Raw genomic sequence first — 19713 nt, 5'->3', positions numbered from 1 at the left:
GTTTTCCAGGGTAATCCATTCTCTCAACCAAGTCAATGCACAGGCCTTATAGTATAACCCCCAATCTGGTAGAGCAAAACCTGCTTTTTCCTTTGTGTCTTGTAACACTTTCAGTTTAATTCGTGGTCTTTTATTTTGCCAAATAAAAGACTGTACAGCCTGGTTAAGTTCCTTGAAAAAAGCTTGGGGTACCCCTACTGGTATGCTTTGGAACAAGAATAGAACTCTTGGTAGAACACTCATTTTTATCACCACAATTCTTCCCAGCAATGATATCTAAACTGGAAGTTTCAGAAGCGTGGTCCAGTCAGCACCTGGAAGGAAGAAAAAGATGCTTCTGGCACTGTTGACTGTCTGCTTCTCTAAGAGCAAGGCTGGGTCCCAAGGCTCTTTATGTGGTCAGAGAGGATCATCTAGACCTAATCCTTTCAGAACCTAGACATTTCCTATCAGCACCACCTCCTTTAGTCAGGATTCATTTCTAATTGTTCTCCCTTATCAGCCTTGCCACCACATCCAGATACTAATCGGCGCAAATGGCTAGTCCAGGTGCGTACTTTGATGAAATAGTTTGGTGTCATCAGTGTACTGATGATGCCAAAATCCAAAGCTCCCAATGATCTCATTTGGTGGACTTGCCTAGATGTTCAATAGGACTGCCAAGAGTACCTTGTGGCACCCTACATAATAAATCTAACATAATAAATCCAAAGGGAGGTGATTTGGCATTGCCGATGGAAACTGTGTGCCGAGTTGAACAAGAAAAATCAAGATCTTTGAGAGCCATCTATGAAAATGCTTGCCAAATGGTCCTGTAAGATAGCATCACTGACCATATAGAATTAACAGGGAGGAACTACCCTTGCCAGTCCATAGATACAGGTCATCCACTAGTGCAACTAGCATAATTTCTATTTCAGATTTTAAAAGGGCCAGGGAAGAAATATTCAGTAGTGTCAGGAGTAGCTTTGCCACTACACATTCAATCACCATCCCCCAAAATGAAGGACTGCAGATAAGATCAATGATTAGCCAGGTCATTTTTATCTGAGAATTTTTCTTTAAGATTAGACCAACCTTTGCCTCTTCAAATGTGTGAAGGAAGCTATCTACTAGTAAAGAGGGGTTTATTATCTTAGATAGAGGTTTCCTCAACTTCTGGCAAGATTTAATCAGTCATGATTAGGGATGTGAAGGCCCAGGAAAACTGCTGGGGAAAACCATTTTTGTATTGCGTATATTCTTATATTCTGTGTCTCTGATGAAGTGAGCTTTGACTCACAAACGTTTATACTGTGGCAAATTTTGTTGGTCTTTGAGGCCAAACTAGGGGATGTGGGGAAGATGGGGCAGCAGATATTTATTCCCAATGTGTATGCTGGAAAATGGCATCACTTCCAGTGTGACATGGAAACAACAGGTCATGCTGGGTGCTGATTCTCTAAAAATTGCCCCAAACCTAAGTGTTTGGTGCTAATTCTTAAAGAATCGCATGATCCATCATTTCTGCTTGTGCCAGAAATGACATTTTCCAGAGCAATAGGTGGGCATGCGTGCTTTGCATGCATGCCTCAGGCCACCCTCAGGTCTTTCCAGGTGCCTCTTTCTCCCCACTGGCCAGGCGAGTGGCGGCAGAGGGCAGAGCTTGGTGAAGGCTGGGAGGGGGGATCGCCCGCTGTGACAGGGGATCTGCAGTCCTATCTGAGGCATATATTCTTATTTCCTGCCAAATGTCTGGTACGTTTTTTAAGCAGGACTTTTATCCCCCCGTAGCCTCAATTTCCAGAAATTTTATATCTCTAGCCGTGATGGTCAACAATCTAGTTTGCAAGTGGTAGCCTTCACAAAATGCTATTTGTTACCAGTAAGCACATGTCTCTGTTTGGTATATTGATCTTGTCATTGGAGAGACCAATATTAGTCATTTGACTGGTATGCTCAAACAAGGATGCCTTGATTCCCTCCTCTTAAAAAAACAAGGAGAGAAGGTCTAAATCCAGGACATGAGTTCACCATCCTAGCCTATCAGTCTTCACAATGAGAAGATTGAGTCACCTGGTAGCCAAACAAACTGTCCCACTTCCTGTGCAGTTGGAAGGAGGAGACAAAAGGCCTGAAGCAGCTGGTACCTAAAGGTCTGTTAGCGAGACAGGACTTTCAGCTACCCGGTCCTTCCACCAAAAGGCTTAGAGCAGAGCATGTGAATTTCACCTATGCCCTTGTCCTCACCCTGTGAAGACAGGTTGGGTGGAGAGTGTGTAATTAGCTCATGAGCTGAAATTTGTCTTAGTCTGACATGCTGCTCATTGCACTTAAGGCTTGTCTGCCTGTGAAGTCAGAGAGGTTGCCCGAATTTCCCCCTCTTGCAAATTACCTCTGGCCACCTGTCCTAGGGTTGCCAGGTCCCCTTTCCCTCTGGGCGGGAGGTTGGAGACCTGGCATTTACCTGAGTGGTCACACTCCCAGCCTGTGCCTGTGCAATGACATCACTTCTGGGAAGTGACATCATTGCACAGGCCACATGCTGCCCCTGGGAGCCCACTCCCCTGCCATCTTTCCCTTTGCACTGGAGCAAACCAGATATTACATTACTTTGACTAGTCTTTCTGTGATAGCAGTGCTGGTATGTTTTGCATTGGACACCAGCATCTTTCAACGGCTGCCATCCATCCCTCTGTGCTTGTCCCTTCTGGAATCCCTCCCCACATCCTCTGAGCTGCAATATGCAACCCCTCTTCCTAGGCCATAAATCCCATTGAACTTGGAGGGGCTTGCTTCTCTTTCCTTGTGGTCCTGATCCAAATTTAACTTCTAAGCAGGAAACTCCCAGACCACACCTGTCAACCTGACAAATGGAGAGCCATGAGCACATGTGAATTAGTGATATCAGGAGAGGGTTTTAGGAAGATCTCCCTTGCTGGCTAAGATACTGGTATGAGCACTTTTTGCAGGCAACCAGCAACACTGGCTGGCTGTGCCTCTGTTTTTATAGCTAAAGTAGCAGCTGGGTGGGGACTGAGGGATGGGCATCAATGCCTGCAGCCCTTTTGAACTGTTTTCCTTGTTTACAAGAGAGATTTCACACTGGGAAGCAATCTCTAGGCCAGCAAGCAGTCCGCACCCTCAGGATAAACAGTTCAGTTGTGTGCTGGTGGAAATAATAGTTAGGGCTGCCCCCTTATTGATTTATTTAGAAGATTTGTATGCTGTGTCTTCAGAGAGGCTGCTCGAGGTTGTGAACAAAGGAAACATGATAACATCATAAAACTGTGTAAGAATGGTTAAATTAACAAATTATTTAAAATTCCACCAACTTATAAAAACAGCATGAAATGATCTTCATAAAGAAGGGTAGAAACACAAACAGTAAAAACTATTTTAAAAAAATCAAGCCCCTCAGCTAATAGTCTGGGTAAAAAGAAACTATTGCCTGTGGAGAGTTTTCCCACCAGAGGCCTGTTTCCTGTTCGACTGTGGGCCAAGCTTCACATGACGAATGACACTTGAACGGCAAGTGTATTTCTCCCTGTTCACTTGCCCTCCACTCAATCCACTTGCCGTTCAAGTGTCATTCGTCATGTGTAGCTTGGCCCTCAGAATACAGCCAGGCCCTGTTCTGCTGACCTTATGGTGGCCTATTGTACCATTGGTTTACATCACCTTTGGCATCTAACACATAGCCCACAGCCTGCTGGTGGTTCCCCGAAACCCTGATCAGAACAACAGAGGAAACACTGAGAGCCAAGCTACAAGTCATGTGATCAAGTGGCGCGCAAGTGAACAGGGAGGAATACACGTGACGTGAGTCTGTTCACTTGCCGTTCAAGTGTCATTTGTCACTTGTAGCTTGGCCCTGAATGTGTTTCCTGGATCACAGTGGCATAAAACCACTTGTATTGGAACAGGCAGGAGAGAACTTTGGGCAAGCAAGAGATATCTGGGTTCCCTGAGCCCAGTCTCCCAATCTGACGTTCCATACTGACTCTCCATTTTCTTAACTGTTTCCCATGCCAAGTGGAACATTCTTGGCTCCATTTTAGGTAGTTTAAGGCACAGGAGTAGAGCCAATAAATAAATACGGGCCGCCTTTTTTGCTCATAGATGGGGCAATTTGGGAATTTGAGAGCTGCAGCTGGGGGAGGCATTTCTCACGACTGTTTAATTAAAATCTGTTCCCTAACTGGGCAAAGGCTATTTGCGGTTTCCAAAAGGAACCTTGAGTTGTCATGCTGTTTGTCGTGCTCTCTGGAAGTGTCTAGGCAGAGGGAGATTTGGGGAGGGGGAGAAGAGAACAGCTGTAGCATGAAGAGCTGCATTCCCCCCCACCCCCAGGAGCAGAGGAGCAGAAGGGCTTGGCAGGTGACCTCTGGGAGAAAGTTCAGGGAGGCTGCAGCTCCTTGGAGCCTTTTTAATGGATGGCAGCAGTTACATGCCAGACAGAAACTTGGAAGGAACAGCTATTCCCTACCTTTCTGGGCTCTTGAATTTCTGCCTCATACACAGCTGTTAACTGCATGGTACCTCTCTTTGTGAACAAGGTACCAAGCCTATGGATACACACAGGGAGCCAGAATTAGGCCCTAGAAATTTATTTAGCTCATTTATATTTCTCCTCAATGGGGATCCAAAGTGGCTAACTTTCTCCTCTTCTCCATTTTATCTTCACAACAGCCCTGTGAGCTAGGGTAGGCTGAGGTGTGTGTGAACGGCCTAAAGTCATCCAAGGCAGAGCGGGAATTCAAACCTGGTCTCCTAGATCCTAGTTTGAGTCTTTAACCACTACACCACACTGGCTCAAAGAATATGGAAAGTATGCTGTTACTAGTATTTCATTGTTGTTGTATTGCATTTATTTCAATAATTTAATCTAGAATCACAGACATGGCCAAAAAGAGCGATCTGTTTGAAATAGAGCCGTTTGAAAAAGAGCGGCTCCATTGGGCCCTGCTGCTGAACCAAGCTGCTGGTGGTGATGGGTGTGTGTTCCTTTGCTTCCTGAATCTCTGCATGCTTACGACACAGGGGGAGAGACAGATAAAATGGCTGGTAACTCCAGTGCCATTTGAGCCTCAGCAAATGTTGCCTTCCACTGAGTCAGACCCTTGTTCCTCCCAACTCATATTGTCCACTTTGACAAGCAGCAGCTCTCCAGGGTTTCAGACAACTTCTTCAGGTTTCTGCTGCCCTTGTAGATGGAGATGCCAAAGAGTGAACCCAGAACCTTCTGCATGCAAAGCAAGTACTCTTCCACTGAGTTATGGCCCCGCCCCAAGCTGGCTGTGTAAATAGGTTGGGTTTTGATGCCTAAAGTAGTCAATCAAATGGAGATGGGGTGGGGCTTCCGAGAACAGGGTGCCTCTACTGTGAAGGCACTTTCCCAGGTGGCCTCCCCTCCCCTCATCAAAGGTGGAGACACCCAGAGCTGGAGCATCACATACATTGGTCCCATATCTTGTAAGGTTTTATGATGGTGATGCTTTTTTTTAATAACAAGATTTTATTAGTTATATAAAAGTAACAATAACAATAAACATTAAATAGCACATACATGAGGTGATGTAATAGTTGTACCAGATTTCAAGTATAATGAGAAACATTTAAAACATTTGTTTACTGTAGCATATTTGGATGACACAGAGAAAAATTTACAATATGTAGGTATAGATAGTTCAGTTCGTAGTGCTAGACTTTCAATATATCCTGATAAAGATGATTAGGAGGAAGTGTTTCGGTTTTATCGATAAAATCTAAGAAAGACCACCATTTTTTGTAATAGTTAGATGTAGAGGAGTTAACAGATAAGTTATCTGTTATTTTATCTATAATGGTGATGCTTTTTCATCATAGGTATCCCAGTGAAGCCACTTTCTCTCAGCTCCTCATCTGCAACCAACATACTAGCCTACCTGGCAGGGATATTAGAAGGATTAGTAGGACAGTGTATACCAATTGCTTTGTACACTGTACAGAGTTACTGACTGAGTGCTGGTGTGTTACATGGCTGGCATTTGCCATTTGGAAAGTGAGACGTGACAGGCCAGTTAAAACAGCATAGCTGTTTGCAAGAAGTACCAAAAAAAATCATTTTTGGATTCGGCCTTCAGTAGAAGGAAGACCAATGGTATCTGGTAGCAGGAAGAGAAGTTAGCAAAGCACCCAGTTCACTTGAAGTCCTGCAGGCAGGGAGGCAACTGTTTAGCCTGCCCCAGGTTGACTCTTTGAGATACATGCCGCCTCAGGCCGCTTGTCTTCCCATGAGATACACCAAGTGCTGCTGAGAGCCATCCACCCACGTTCTTTAAATGCAAAGCTAACTGCTTGGAGTCGATAACATGGCAGGAAACATGGTTTGTTCCTTATTTGGCTATGAACCTCAGTTGGGGGAGCTGACAGCAGGTCTAGCTATTACATTTTTATCTTGCCTTTCCTCTAAGGATGGTACACATTGTTCTCCTTTATTTTATACTTGGAACAACTCCATGGGGTGGTTCAGGCTCAGAGAGAGTGATTAGCCCAAGGTAGCTCAGCAAATAGAGGATTCCTTGGTTTGACAGGGCCCAGGGAGGATCCAAAAACATGTCCAGATCTGAGTAAGGATTTAAGCCAGGACCTCGCCAGTCCTGGTCTGTCACAATAAACCACTGTATTGGTCTAGCTGTCCTACCTCACAAGGTTGTTATGAGGCTAAATGAAGAAAAGTGGTAATCAGTATAACAACAACAACATTTGATTTATATACCGCCCTTCAGGATGACTTAGCATCCACTCAGAGTGGTTTACAACATATGTCATTATTATCCCCACAACAGCAAACACCCTATGAGGTGGGTGGGGCTGAGAGAGCTCCTAGAAGCCGTGACTGACCCAAAGTCACCCAGCCAAAGTTACCCAGCTGGCTTCAAGAGGAGGAGTAGGGAATCAAACCCAGTTCTCCAGATTAGAGTCCCACACTCTTTACACCAAACTGGTATGATAGTTTAGATAGGCAACTTCTCTTTCTTGAGGCAGTAGTAGCGGCAGGAAATGCATTTTGCCTTGAAAACAGAATCCAGGATGGGTGGGGTTCAGAGCCAATATAAAGTTTCAGCCCTGTAGCTGTAAGACCCTTCTGGTTAAAGTCCTGCTCAGGCTCAAGTATAGTCTGTTAATTTTTACCCCACCTCCTTATTTCCAAGGAGCTCAGGGTGGTGTACATGAGCTTCCTTCATTTTATGATCTCAACAGCCCTGTAGCAGTTAGGTTAAGCTGAGAGAATGACCAGGCCAGGGTCACTCAGTGATCTTCATGGCAGAACAGAGATTTGAACTACAGTCTCCTCAGTCCAATACTTTAACCACTCTCCCACCCCAACATCAAATAAACAAGCATTTATGTATTAAACCTATCACATACAAAATCCAAAAAAGTGATATTTTTCTTAATTGGAGGAAATATATTCTGCATTGTGTGGAATACATGTCCTGCCTCTCTTAAAAAAGGAATATTTTTCTTTTCAGCACTAGCAAGGCTGTGTGCAATATAGTTACCATACTTTGACTTAAATCAGGAAAGCTGCTGTGGGTCAGATTGAGTCTGGGGCTACCATATGTGCCATCCTTTCAATTTGGGGTCATGTTTCACTTCCACAGCATCAAGCAAGAGTTTAATTTGATCAAATTTAAAAACTGAAACAAATATGTATGTCCTGAGTCGACATCCTAATTTTTTTTCTGACCAACAGTTCTGTGAATGCAGAAGCTTGCACCTCTTGTAATATACTGACTTGCCCCCTCCAAAACTACTACCTCAGCCAGACTGCATCTCTCAATGTCCCTGAGAAGGTAAACATATTCATTCTTGTTCATTTTCTCTAGGGTTTTGGCAGTGGTTTATCTTGGCTGCCACAGACTATTTTATCCAAACAAAGTAACGGTTCTCCTTGCAAGTCAACAGATAAAACAAGCAAAGTCTTTCAACCCAAAGGGGAAAATGAATTAAGAAAAACTGAACTGTGACAACAATCAGAGTCCAATTTGTTTTTAAAGAGCCCAATTGGGCTGCTAATAATCGAGATCGAGACCTTGAAATTTACGTGAAGCAGAGAAGAATTAAGAAAGGAAAATAAGCGGGAGGAAAGTAAAAGTAAAGCTGCTTCCAAATCAAACAGCTTGCTTTAGAAAAAGGAGAGAGAAATACTTTTCCGACAAGGCAAAAGAATTCAGGAGCTGGAGTTGATACATACCGTGTGGCCAGACTCGACTTCTCTGAGCAGAAAAACAGAAAATGTGTTAACCTGCGGAGCTTGGTGTTCTGCTGAACTAGGCAGGACAGTAATGAAAGCAAACCGTTCCAGTGCTTTCTGTCAAAATTAAGCCCTTTTCTCTTGTTTCTGAGGGGGATTCCTTTGGACCCAGCATGTTGAACTATTCCCACAGAAGCCTATTGAAGCAGGGAGAAAGGAGAGTTTTTAAAACGGACAGTGTGCAAGGCAGGATGCAGCAAAAAGCCATCTCCCCGGCTAGAACGCCTCTTTATTTTTCTGTTCTGCTTGCCACGTTTCCTTGTTTTGCTGGAGGAAATCTGGCAAATCATGCTGGTGTTGATACAGTGGCTTGTAGTGCAAGGGAAAAATAGTAAGAAGGTGGAGCTGCCCAAAAGTACTGTTTTGACTGGTGAGGTTTTGGTGACTGAAAAAGAGTCATGTGCACATGTTTGGAGGAGAAATGGTGGGGTGAGTCGTTTTTTCCCCCTTCTCCTAAATTGTTCACTGTTTCTAAAATGTTTGCTTTTTAAAATGTTTTTTTCCTGCAGATTCCTGAGCAGGTTTAAGGAGAGGCAGGACTCCAACCGGCAGCGCGAACGGGAAACATTTAGGAAATATTGACAAGCCATTCGTAAGAAAAAAAATTAAGCAACTCTGCTCTGTTTAATAATCTAAACATGGTTGGGATCAAAGCCTTGAGATCCAAAACTTTCTGACAAGAATTGCACAGGAGAACCTGCTACTCTTTAAAAAAGAAAACTCAGTTTTAAATAGAATCAGAGGTTGGGTCTAGTAAAATATTGAGGGTTTTTTCCCTTTTAGTAGTTAAACCAGAGCGCAACCTAAAAATGTATAAATTCAAATGGGACAAAACACACAAAGCAAACCTATAGCCCCTTTATTGTCTGTTTCTCACTGAGACAAGGCAGATTGCATGGTGTAAGAATGCAGTCAATAGAATGAGACATCTAATAAGTGTGGTGTAGTGGTTAGAGTGTTGGGCTAAGATATGAGAGACCCAGGTTTGAATCCCTACCCCCTTGCTGGGTGACTTTGGGCCAGTCTCACGTTTTCAGCCTTACCTACCTCACAGGGTTGTTGTGAGGATAAAATGGAAGTAGGATTGGCCACCTATAGGTGGGACCTGGAATTCTTCCAGAATTAATGATCTCCATCCTGCAGAGATCACTTCCTCTAGAGAAAATGGCCGCTTCAGAGTGTAGGCTGTATGGCATCACATTCCTGCTGAGCTTCCCCCGTTCCCTAAACTTCTTCCCCAGATCTCCAGGAATGTCCCAACCCCAGAGTTGGCAGTCCTAAATGGAGGAGAAGAGAAGGTTGTAAGCAGTTTTGGGTTCCCATTCCAGGTTCCTTCCATAGGCTCAACAGAGCATTTGTTTGGAATTGTAAAATTGTCTGCAGCATTCTGACATCTAAACGGATCTGTGAATCGACACGGGTGAACCATTTTAACCTTCCTCCCCACCCATCCTGTGGATTGTGGGAGCCATATTCACCCTTGCCTTGAGTAGATAGTGGTCAGATAGGTTGCCCAGTCCCTCGGGGACTAGGGGGTGGTAGTGAGGGGGCACAACGGGATTACACACAATCTAGCATTTGGGGCCAATTTTTACCCAACCGGCACCTGGCACAACCCCACACTTCCATGTCATGCCAGGAATATTGTCATTCCTGGTGTGACGTGGTAGTATTCTGGCATCCAGGGGTTCTTGACCCATTCCTGTACCTTTTCCCCTGCTGGCAAGATGAGAGGTGGAGGGGGGGCAGAAGCTGGGAGCAGGGGATCCCCCGCTCTACCAGGGAATGGAGTCCCTACGGTCAGACCATGGTGCACACTACTCCAACCCCAATAACAGACCCTTCCTCAAAGGATGAGTGCAAAAGATAGGCCACTGTAAAACATGTCTATAAAGCTCTCCAGTTTTGAAGGAGATGAATATCAAGCACCATGCACAGGCATGCTCTATGGCATATAGTGCAAATGGAAAGTGCTGGTTAATATATTTGTGATCTGTGAACTGAGAGACCCTAGGATGAAATTTTCCCTCAGCCATAAATTCACTTGGTGGCGTTTAGTAAGTGACTCTCATCCCCTCTATATCTGCAACATTGGCCTACTTTACTGGTTCGTAAGGATTGCAACAAGAAAATGTCTGTGAAGCTAATTCATATGCATAAGCAATATTACTGTGGTTGTTATGTTATCAGAGCCCACTAGATGTTTGGGCTGGAATTTTTGGGTCCTTCGCGGATTCAAATTTTATCGTATGTGGCACATTTTAAGTAGTGTGGCTGTTTGTAGCTGGCCAGCTGTTATGCTGTCTATGCCAATATCACCTAGATGTTTAGTCGTCCTTTTGGAATTTCACCTAGCTCTCCTATCACTACTGGAATAACCACTGTCTGTTTCTCCCAGAGACACTGAACTTCAAATGTTAGATCTTGATATTTTGTTAACTTTTCAGTCTCTTTCCCCTCAATCTGATTGCTGTATCAATCAGTTTGACCTTCTTACTTTCAACCACAGTAACATCTGGAGTATTATGTTCTAGCCTCTTATCCATTTGGATTTTGAAATCCCCAAGTCAGTTTGTGTGATCTTACTGCAGCCAGTGACAACGAGAGGGTCATGCATTTCATCTGTCTTAATGCCTGTTCTATTATTATGTGATGTTATCACAGTCTACCAAATGTTTGGGCTGAGTTTTTTGGTCCTTTGCCAACTTGGATTTTATCCAAGAATCTAGGGTCAGTGAAGTATCGCCTTAGTATGTGGCATTTTCCAGTTAGTGTGGCTGATCTTTTTAAATTATTATTGTTGTTGTTATTATTATTATTTACACATACACAAAGGCTCTTAACTTGAGATGTCATAATTCCCCCCCCCCCACCAAAAACAGCATCAGCGGGGGTGGCTGGAGGAGGTTCATAAGGAAACTTCTTTAGCAACTCCCCCCCGCCCCCGCATTCGGAGATGAGCAGTGGGTAGGGGAGGAACATGCTTTCCCCAGTTACAGCATTTTTTTCTCTAACACTGAACTGAGAAAATACACAGCATCAGCAGCACATGAGACCACATCGTTGTTTAGCTTCCTTTTATGTTAATCTCTTGTTCTATCTTTTGGTTTAAGTAAAGGAGGATCTTACTGTTAATAAGAAGCAAACAAAGAAGATGCGTTCCTTTATATTACAGTGAGTGAGCCCTGAATGTATTCAAGCTCAGCTAATCTTAACTCATATATGTAAAGTTCTGTTGGCAAGACTTTGCTTTTAATGAAATCATGACCGCATAAAAGCCATCTCTCTTTCTTGGACCTCTGACTATGCCATGGATTCTTTCAAATAAAACTGAAGCATTTACATAGCACTGCAGAGAGTTCAAAGCATGCAGTTTGTTTGCATTGTATCAGGAACTCTTACAACAGACCCATAAGGTAGGTCACTACCATCTATTTGTGTGTGTCTGCGTGCGTGTGTATAATTTGCAGCCCATTTCCTCTACATTTTTAGCCAGCTCTCTACAGTAATCAAAATAATAAAATTTAAAAAGCAAAGGAGGTTTTAAAAGTATAAAAAACTTCAAATATAATATCACACCCCCAAATCAAAATATTTATTCATACTGAATATTTGTACACTACATGATCCCCTCTCCCTTATTTTGTTTTTTCCTCCCCCACCCCCAATTTTTTTCTTAATAAATTAGTGCAACTTAGTTCATTATTGTTTGAACATTGCTGTTACAGAATTTCTGGACAAGAAATGTTACAAAATACTTTCAGGGAACAATAATGAAACTATTCTCAAAATAGTTGCATAGCAGTTCTGTTTGAAACAGGACAATATTAAGGTCTCGTTGCCATGTCTTCCGTGATAGTCTACAAATTATACATTACTGTGCAAGGACTAACTAGTATATTCTAATCCCTTAATTGGCGCTGTAATGGAACTGTGGGAAAAAATCAGACAACATTTGAGTCCATTTATTTCCCCATTATCATCATTTATTTATAATTTTGAATTAAAAATCTCAGTCCCTTTATCTGTTTGGGCTGATAATGGCCTGGGTGCAGTGGTAACTTTCCACTAATAGAAAGGTGTGGGCAATTTTGCCAATTTCCCTCCTCCTGCTTTAGATTTTCAATAGACAGAAATGCCTTCGGTTTGGAGGGGGCATGGCTCAATGGTAACGCTTCTGCTTTGCATGCAGAGGGTCATGGGATCAGTCTCTGGTTAGGAAGATCAGGTGATGTGAAAGGCCTCCACCTGAGACCCTGGAGAGCCACTGACAGTCAGAGCGCACAAGACTCACCTTGGTAGGCCTCTGGACTGACTCATTGAATGCACATACATCCTGCTTGTACATGTGTACCTCTGTTTTAAGAAAGAGCCAATGCGAATTCACTTTACAAATGAAACCAGGGCCCAGTACCTGGATAAATGTGTGGGGTTTAAATCATGCATTGAGAAGTATGTTGAACACACTTAATGCTAGGTTTGCCAGGTCCCCCTACCCTCTAAGCGGGAGGTGGGAGGCCTGGCACTTACCATTGTGGTCTCCTTGTGCATGCAAAGTTCACATGCTCCCAGCCTGCATAATGATGTCACTTCCAGGAAGTGATGTCATTGTGCACGATATATTCCACCCTGGGAGCACTCGCACACTCCACAGTGGGCTGATCTGGGCCCAATCCAGGCCAAATTGGACCCAATCTGAGTCCAGATTGGGCTGATTTGTCCCAGATTGGGCCACTCTGCCATGGATTGGGCCACCTTGCAGCAGCCTGATTCAGGCTCAATCCAGGATGATTTGGCCCCAATTTGGGCTGTTTCAGCCCTGATTCAGGATGCTGCAGAGCACGGGAGTGTTGCTGTGCTCTGCAGAGGCCTTATTCGGGCCAATATGGCTCTGATTCAGTCCTGGTTCGGGCCAATTCAGCCCATATTGGGCCGCTGCAGAGTGCAGGAGTGCTGCTGTACTCTGCAGTGGCCCTATTTGGGCCTATTTGGGCCTGATTTGGGCCTAATCCTGGCTGTTTCGGCCCCAATTCAGGCCGATTTGGCCTGGATCGGGCCACTGCAGAGTGTGGGAGCTCTACTGTACTCCACAGTGGTCTGATTTGGGCCTGATTTGGGCATGAATTTGGCCTCTGCGGTGTGCAGGAGTGTGCCGCGCCCCCAGGGGCACAACTCGCCAACCTCCAGGAGCTTGCCATTTCCTGCTGACCACTGGTGGGTCTGTAGGCAAGGCGAAAAACCCCTTGGAGTTTGTTCGCCACCGGCGGGCACCTGGGAACTCTGCTTGAAGCACATATAAATAAATCAAGATAACATAGTTATTTATTTACTTCATTTACACCCCCTCTTTCTCTTCAGGGACCGAAAGTGACTTGCATCATTCTTCTCTCCTCCATTTTATTCTCACAGCAACTTGGTGAGGCAGGTTAGGCTGATAGTGTGCGACTGACCCAGGATCACCCAGCGAGCTTCCATGGCAGATTCAGAACCGATTATCCTAAATCCTAGTCTGACAGTCTAAGCACTATACCATGCTGGCTCTCTGATTTATATGTTTGTCTGAATAGGTTAGTATATGGCAGCTTAAAATGTTCATGAGTTAGAGGCAGGGTTGCCAGGCCCCCACTGGGTGATCCCCAACCCCAGCTGCTGCCCTTTGCCACTGCTGGTGGGTGGGGAGGTGTCAGGAAAAGGGGGAGGCAGGCAGGCGGTTGAAATGTGCATGCACACACCTGTGTCCCCTGCATGTGCTTGTGTCCTCTGGCTGTTACATCATTTCTGACACAACCTGGAAGCATCAGGCCACCAGGGCCATTTTTTTAAAAAATCTGCCCCAAAACTACAAGAGCAGCCAGAAATATAAACTGGTAAAAAAAAAAAAGGGAACAAAAAGAAGCTTAAAGACACCAATCTATCCTCTAGTTTTTCAAATCAGACAAAGCCTTTCTGCAGTCAGGCAACAAAACAGTAGCTAGGGAAGCAGTTGAACAAAATCAAGATGAAAATGATTTCAATATAGAAATGGATTCTGTGGCAACTAATTTTCAATGAAGTGTGCATAGTCCTAAAGGTTCTTTGCACACTGTCAGTGACTGGAAGAATCTGAATGAAGTTTTTGTAAGCTAGCACTTATCAAAAACTGCAAGTATTCTACAATGGGGCAAGAATGGTTATATCTAGCCATCCTATTAAATGTGAACTTGCAAGAGAAATTGACTTGGAGGGGGCACTAGTTCATGATTTTGCAATGGAAAAGGCCAGAAAAATAAAGCTTTACTGGTTTGCATCTTTTCTGCCATGTTGGTCCATTAGAACTATTTTAAAAAGATGTTGACAGGATAATTCCTTTTTAGTGAACAAAAAGTTACAAAATAGTTACCAAACTTGTAGGACTCTCAGGCTGGGTGTTATTATTAAACAAAAGTAGCAAAAGCTGATGTTTTTCAGAAACGTTGAATATGTAACAGTAATTTTGTAACTAAAACTTTTGTCATGGCTCATGACATTGTATATGGGATGAGAGATTAGGATGTGGAGGCTAGGGAGCCCTTTCCATCAACGTGGAAAGGGGATCCCCCGCTCCCAGCCTTCACCCCTCCTACCATCTCTCACCTGGCTAGCAGGGGGGAAAGGCACAGGAACAGGCCTGGGAGCCTTACAGCGTGCTCTGGAGCACTTCCTTGTCATGTTGTGGACGATGTCATTCCCAGTGAAATGCCCCATGCACAGGCCCAATGGGGGCCAATTTTTATCAAATCGGCCCCACACGTGATCTGTCACTTCCACGTCACTTCCAGACACTTCTGAGCATACACTCACATTAGCTACGTCTTCCTGGTGCCCCCCCCCCAAACCACCATTGCCCGGTTTCAAGCCTGGAGGATCTGGCAACCTTAGTGGCAGCTGGGATGTTTTACATGTTCAAACTGGCCCCCCCTCAAATTATGTTTGGGCCTTGTATGTGCTGGAGATGTGGAACGTGTCCACATACTTTGTGCACATGTGGAGATTGTACAAAATCTAAGGGTAAAGCTGCCTTCAAGATAATTTGAATAACTGGTCTTAAAATTCTGAAATCCTAAAATCATTTTATCTAGTCCTTTTTCAAGATTGTCTTATAAAGAAATTTTTTTAAAAAATGATTTCAGATCTCTATACTGCAGCAAAATGTTGATTGCCAAAAACTGAGGGAAATGTTGGAATCCTGAACATTAAAAAATGGATAAATAAAATCTGAGAAGTAGCTACGGTTGCTAGATTCCAGGCAGTGCCTATGGAACACCTGGAATTACAACTGATCTCCAGACTACAGAGATCAGTTCCCCTGCAGGAAATGGATGCTTCGGAGAGTAGACTGAGTGGCATTATTTATACCCAGCTAAGGTCCCTCCCCAAAATAGCTCTCCCCAGCCTCCACCCCTAAAACCTCCAAGAATTTCCCAACCCTGAGTTGACAACCCTAGCAGTTACGAGAGTGAAGTGAGGTTGTCTGAGAAATGGCAGGCAGCAAATGCCAGTTTTCCTAAATGATTAGAAACTTTTTGATTTGGCAGTTGCAGTTTTAACACATGAACCTGAAAACAGTGATCTATGAAAGTCTTTTGAGAACAGGAGCACACTGAGAATAAACAAAAAACATCAAAGAGGCAGAGATAGACAAAGAGAGACATAGAGATACGCATATACACAAAGTTTCTCAGCTGTGAACTAACAACTCCATCAGCCTAAGAACCTGATGGGTTGTGTTAGTGCCATATATACCTTTTTGACACACATTAGATACCTTTATAGGAAAAAGAATTCTGATATAAAGGCAGTGATAAATTACATGGTTACTTAATCTCTTGAGCTTAGATCAAAACTGCAAGTTCACTCTTCCTGGTTTTATCTAACCACACTGTCTCTTTGATTAGAAACTCTGCATCTCTTGTTTAAGACAGAACATGAGTTTTGCAATCTCTGGTGTTGTGTGTGACAAGCATTTTATGGGACAATGAACTTGTTACAAAGAAATGCATTATAATAAACTGGTCACATGAAGTAATATGTGTATAACTGTCTTTCCTTATTTTAATTAACAAATATTGGCAGATTTACAACTCCTATGAAAGAGATGCTTTTTGTTTTTGTGTATTTTTGTATAAACAATCTTTTTTTAAATAATCCAAAAATGCAATTGGGATCAACCAAGATCAAGGATGGAAATAAAAATGTTTTTGCCTGGAGGCAAGATGTCAGCAAAAATGGCACCAAGTTAATCTCTTGGGGAAGACTGGTTTATAAATGTGGTGCTGTTACCTAGGATTGCCAGGCATGACCTGGCAACCAAAAACGATAATGCCGTGACTTACTCACTAAAGCAAATCTTAAAGATACAATAAATCTAGATTATACCAATTTCTACTGCTCTTTATACAATGTAATCATGAACAAAAGAAGGCATACAGGTCTATATCAGCCGGCAATAACCATAACACATTTAAACCCAACATTCAAAGTGCAGTAGTGCTTGTAAACCTTTTTCTATACAAAGTGCATGTGCCAGCATTAAAGTGACCATGCCTTCTTTATAATAGTAGTAAAATAATACACAAATGAATACAATTATATCATACAATCCAGGGTTAGAATCCAAAGAACATTAACTAATCAATAGTATCTTTATAATTCATAATACATTTCATTTATAACTGCATTCGTAGTAACTGTGACGGGACAGCTAGCAAGAAAATCTCCCGTTTCAGTCTTCCTTCTTTATGGCAGTTACATAGCTAAAATAAATACTAAATAATTTGTCACAATCTTCAATAAATATTTTAAATAAAATATTAAACACTGGATACATACTCTCATCAATGAATCACATGTAAATCACAAGGCACAATGGCGCTCGGTTCCAGGTGCATAAGCTGCATAGCATGCGTCATGAATCAATTATAAATAGGCTATATGAGCCGAATACAAATTAAAGGGCCAGCAATCCCAAGAAGATTGCCCTCATTAAAAAGATTACAAATCATTGTTAATATTAAGCCCATTGGAGCTTACACACTTTAGACTTCCTTTCTAAGCAAATCCCTTCTAATGAATTCTTCTTCTTTGTATTTACTAACATATAGTACTTTGACAATTTAAACTGGACTTTCTTCTTCAGAGTTTTGGAAGAGATGCATTTTGTAGAAAAATTCGTGAAATGGGTGAACAGCTAGAATTATGGTCAATGGTCAACTAACTCAATCTTGTGAGATTCAAAAAGGAATGCATCAGGGGTGTCCACTAGTGCCACTTTTATTCATTTTGGTGTTGGAGATTTTGAATAGAGACAGCAGACATGATGAAAGGATTTCAGGGGTATAAATTAAGAAAGAGACATATAAACTGAGAGCCTTTGCAGATGAGTTAGTCATAACTCTGGAAGATCCCTTAAAATAAATTGAGACACTGATGCAAAAACTGAAAGAATTCGGTGATTTGGCAGGTTTCAAAGTTAATGAACAAAAAACAAAGATGTTAACAAAAATATGAATATAGAGGAACAGGACGAGCTATTGAAGAAAATAGGGTTTAAAGTGGAAAAAAGGGTAAAATATGTATATGATTCATTGATGTAAGTATGTATCCAGTGTTACGATTGTATTTAAAATATTTATTGAAGATTGTGACAGATTATTTAATATTTATTTTAGCTATGTAACTGCCATCAAGAAGGGAGACTGAAACAGAAGATTTTCTCGCTAGCTGTCTCGCTAGCCGCCTTCTTTTGTTCATGATTACCAGGGCCGGCTCCGGTGTCGCTGGTGCCTGAGGCAGCTTAAGGCGCATCACGCAGGGTTGCCACATGCATGGGGGGCCTTCCAGCCCTCCTGTTCAGTTGCTCTGCAGGCCAGGCACAGCTGGCCGCCCTGGCCACCGGCTGTGCCTGGCCCACAGAGCAACTGAACGGGAGGCTGCCTGCTCAGCTGCCTCATGCTGCTGCCGCCAGCACACGCTCCTGGCCAGGCGCAGCAGCTGCGGGCCAGGTGTGGCAGGTGTCTGGGGCAGTGCGTGGTGGCATGCATCCTCCCAGCCCTCCGGCTCAGATGCTCCATGCGCCACCCTGGCCACCTGCCACGCCTGGCCCACGGCTGTGTGCCAGTGGCGGCAGCTGCACAGAGCAACTGAGCTCCATGGTGCATGCCCCCGCCCCTGGACCAGCACCCCCTCCAGTGCCTTAGTGCCCGAAGCGCCTGCTGGGCTGGCCTCAATGGGCGGGCCGGCCCTGATGATTACATTATATAAAGAACAGTTGAAATTGGTCTAATCCAGATTTATTGTATCTTTAAGATTTGCTTTAGTAAGCAAGTCACAGCGTTATCTTTTTTGTTTGGGCTATACTACTGTGACTCTCTCTCTTTGAACAAAAAATGAAGGAAAAAGATAAAAAAAAATTCATCGTGATGCCAGAGATTACACTACAGGGAACATTTACTCCAGGTGGGGAGATTCCAATATGGGACGAAAAAAGTCTCTTGGTCCAACCCAATACAAGTCAGTTCCAAGTTAGAAACAATGGAGGGTGAAGAAACGTACTTCTGTAGAGGAAGGAACTCACTCCTACAATAGGAGTGGCTGTTTTACAAAAAGCAGAGGGAAGAGTAATTTTTTATAGGGATGTTCCCAGGGATGAGGGGGAAAACCTAGTTGTTAATCTGTCTTCCCAGGAATGTCGGGTATTGGATTGGGGTTTAGGTTTTGTGCCTACCATAGTATATAATTTGTTTCAAACCTGGGTGGATATTTTTAAACTGATACAGCTTCTAAAGAATTTTTTGGAGAATTGAGAGAATTTTTTGGAGAAGCTCCTCCCGTGCAAAATGTACTGACTAGTATTACTTCCTCATTCTACTTATGTTCCACCTAGTTAACCATAAGTTCTTAATGTTTTAATCTTTGTTGTTGAAGGAAACGGAGGCTCTAAAAAATAATTATCCACTTAGATGGCACAATCTAAAGAGGGACGAGCATAGGTCTCTCTCAGCCCTCACGACTGATACATCAATAGTTATTAAAGAAGCCAATAAGGGGGGAGCGATTGTGATCCTAAATAAAACTGATTATGTACATGAGGTTGAGCGCCAGTTGTCAGATGAAAATAATTACAAAGTTATATCAAATGATCCTACCAGGCCTATTTCCTTTATTATTAAGGCTACAATAGATGAAGCATTGGTTATGGGCACCATTCATGATAATGATTATTAGTGATTATTTAATATTTATTTTAGCTATATAACTGCCATGAGGAAGGGAGACTGTAATGGGAGATTTTCTCGCCAGCTGTCCCATTGCGGTTACTACGAATGTAGTTATAAATGAAATGTATTATGAATTATGAAGATACTAATGATTATTTAGTGTTCTTTGGATTCTAACCCTGGATTGTGCGATATAAT

General features: G+C 43.0%; 1 protein-coding gene across 4 annotated transcripts in view; it reads right to left on the bottom strand.

Moving 5' to 3' along the window:
* The window catches only part of LOC129342423 (N-acetyllactosaminide alpha-1,3-galactosyltransferase-like), a 60916-nt gene that overhangs the window by 20528 nt on the left and 20675 nt on the right, over positions 1-19713 (bottom strand). For 2 of the 4 annotated variants that reach the window (XM_054998183.1, XM_054998185.1), the window contains exon 1: positions 8222-8523. The exons of the other annotated variants lie outside the window; for them this stretch is intronic. The gene's annotated coding sequence lies outside the window, so the exon portion shown is untranslated. Of the gene's footprint in view, positions 1-8221; positions 8524-19713 lie in introns of those variants that run through there. 4 annotated transcript variants of the gene reach the window in all.

This window comes from Eublepharis macularius, chromosome 14 (genome assembly GCF_028583425.1).
Source record: "Eublepharis macularius isolate TG4126 chromosome 14, MPM_Emac_v1.0, whole genome shotgun sequence".
Classification (NCBI taxonomy): Eukaryota; Metazoa; Chordata; class Lepidosauria; order Squamata; family Eublepharidae; genus Eublepharis; species Eublepharis macularius.
This window is presented reverse-complemented; position numbering and strand designations above follow the sequence as displayed.